Source organism: Rousettus aegyptiacus, unplaced genomic scaffold, assembly GCF_014176215.1.
Source record: "Rousettus aegyptiacus isolate mRouAeg1 unplaced genomic scaffold, mRouAeg1.p scaffold_m13_p_4, whole genome shotgun sequence".
Taxonomy (NCBI): Eukaryota; Metazoa; Chordata; class Mammalia; order Chiroptera; family Pteropodidae; genus Rousettus; species Rousettus aegyptiacus.
Window position 1 is genome coordinate 67,574,744 of NW_023416307.1, and position 3,241 is coordinate 67,577,984.

Genomic DNA, 3,241 nt, shown 5'->3' on the forward strand with positions numbered 1-3,241 from the left:
CGAAGTACCAAACTTTTGAAAGACTAAAGCAGAAAAGTCAATGACTGAATCACATAACATATGGCATCTTCATGTTAAGAGTTGAGACATCTTCTCTAATTTAAATGTTCTAACATGTTGTATATATTAAATTAAAGTGTGATAGTGTCAAATGGATAAAATAAAGGTACCTGAGTCATAGATTATGTTGTTATAAATTTTAAATGAGATAATATATAAATATAAAACTCTAGGAAAATACAGTAAACAAGCTGTAATCATACCATGAAAAACAAGAGAAAATGTGTAAGATCCAAAGGCATAGACTATCTGAGGGGCTAGCTACTTCGGCTCTGGTTGTTTCTGAGAGGTTTCTCTGATTGCTTTTATCCTTTTGATTTGCACAGAGATCTGTTTTTGAGCAAGCTAGTAACATTCTAGAGAAGACAATTTAGCACAGAATTCTACGATCGGAACTCCAATACATCTTGAGGACAAAGAAAATGCGGGACAGACAGGTATATGCCTCTTGAACAATTTAGAAAGTTTATTTCCTACTTTTTTTTCAGTTACTGTTCTGTTTAGCAAGTCACTTGCAGCTTATCTTTGAGCTATGTCATAGTGCTGTTTTTTTTTTTTTTGTCTTTCTGAGTGTGTTTGTAAGGGTGCTTCAGGATGAGATTATCATTAAAATTTTTTTGTTGCTATTCTCCACATCCTTCCCTTTTTTGGCAACCATCAACTTGTTTTCTACATCTGTGTTTCTGTTTCTGTTGTGTTTTGTTTATTCAATTGTTTTGTTTTGTTTCGGATTCTACTTAAAGTACATCATATGGTATTTATATTTCTCCATGTGACTTATTTCACTTAGCATAATACACTCTAGGCCTACTCAGGTTGCTGCAAATGGCAAGATTTCATTCTTTTTTATTGGTAAATAATATCCCGTTGCATATGTATATATACACACACACCCCACATCTTCTTTAGTGATTGATTGAGGGTGCTTCCATATTTTGGCTATTACTAGTAGTGCTGAAGTGTGCATGGGAGTCCGTAAATCTTTTGAATTAGAGGGTTTTTTTTTTTTTCCACTTAAATACCCAGAAGTGGAATTGCTGGATCATATGGGAGCTCTAGTTTTAAATGTTTTCCATAGTGGCTGCACTAATTTACAACCCCACCAACAATGTACAAGGGGTTGCCTCTTCTCTATATCCTTGCCAACACTTGTTTGTTGATCTATTGATGACAGCCATTCTGACAGGTGTAAGGTGATATCTCATTGTGGTTTTAGTTTGCATTTCCATGATAATTAGTAATGGTGAGCATCTTTTCATATGTCTTGGCCATCTCTATGTCCTCTTTGAAGAAATATCTATTCTATATTTATTAATTGGACTTTTTTTTTCAGACATATCATTGGCAATTATCTTTTATTCATTAGCTTATCTTTTTATTTTGTTAATTGTTTCCTTTGCTGTACAAAAACCTCTTAGTTTGATTTAACCTCATTTTTTTTCTTTTGTTGCCTTTGCCCAAAGAGACATATTAAAAAATACATTGCTAAGAGTTATGTCAAAGAGTTTATTGCCTGTGTTTTCTTCTAGGAGTTTTATGGTTTTAGAGCTTTCATTTAAGTCTTTAATCCATTTTGAGTTTATTTTTGTGTATGTTGTAGGAAAGTGGTCTAATTTCATTTTTCGCATCTATCTGGCCAGCTTTTTCAACACCGGTTATTGAAGAGACTGTCTTTACTCCACATATCTCCTTGCCTCCTTTGTTGTAGATTAATTGATCATATAATTGTGGCTTTATTTCTAGACTCTCTATTTTTTCCATTTATATATATGTCTGTTTTTATGCTAGTACCATAGTCTTTTGATTATTGTAGCTTGTAGTGTAGTTTAATATTGAATTTGTATATGACTTTGGATAACAAGGACATTTTAACAATATTAATACTTCTAATCTATAAGCATAGTATGCATCCTTCCATTTGTTTGTATCCTCTTTAGTTTTTTCCTTCCATGTCTTATAATTTTCAGATTATATGTCTTTTACCTTTTTAAGTTTATTCTTCAGAACTTTATGTTTTTTAATGCAAATGTGAATGGGATTGTTTTCTTAAGTTCTCTTTGAGTCATTCATTTTTGATGCATAAAAACATAACTTAATTCTGTATATCGGTTCTGTATACTGCAGCTTTACTGAATTCATTTATTAGTCTAATAATTTTTTTGGTGCAGTCTTTTAGAATTTTCTATGTGTAGAGTCATATCATCTGCTGATAATGAGAACTGTATTTTTTTTCCTATTAGGATGCATTTTATTTCTCTTTTTTGTCTGATTACTGTGGCTAGGACTTGCAGTACTATGTTGAATAGAAGTGGTGATAGCGGGGATCTTTGTCTTGTTCTAACCTTAGAGGAAAGGCTTTCAAGTTGCCATCATTGTCTATGTTATCAGTTGTAGGTTTGTCATATGTGGATTTTATTATCTTGAGGTATGTTTCTTTTTTTCCCACTTTGTTGAGAGTTTTTATCATAAAAGGATGTTGAATTTTGCCAAAAGTTTTTTGTACATCTATTGAGATGATTATATGGTTTTTATCCTTCATTTTGTTAATGTGATGTGTCATATTGACTGATTTAAGGATGGTGAAGCATCCTTGCATCTCTTGGATGAATATCTCTTGATCATGGTGTATAATCCTTTAAATGTATTGCTGAATAAGTTTAACGTTTATGTTTATCAAGGATATTGGCCTATAATTTTCTTTTTTGTAATGTATTTTTCTAGTTTTGGTAACAAAATAATACTGGCTTCATAAAATGAGTTTGGAAGCCTTCCTTCTTCTTCAGTTTTAAAAAAAAATTAAGAATAGATATTAATTCTTTGAATGTTCAGCAGAGTTTAATTATAAAACTCTCTGGTTCTGGACTTTTAATTTTTGGCAGGTTTTTTTTTTTTATTAATACTTCAATTTCATTGCTAATAATTGGTCTGGTTAGATTTTGCCCTTTTTTTAAATTCAATATTAGAAAGTTTGGAAATTTATCCATTTTTTCTAGATTTTTAAAGTTGTTGGTATATAATTCATAATATTCTTTAATGATTCTTTGGTTTTTTGCAGCATCAATTGTAACTTATCTGTCATTTATGATTTTATTTATTTGAGGTCTTTTTCTTGATGAGTTTGGCTTAAGGTTGGTCAATGCTATTTATCTTTTCAAAGACCTAGCTCTTGGTTTTATTGATA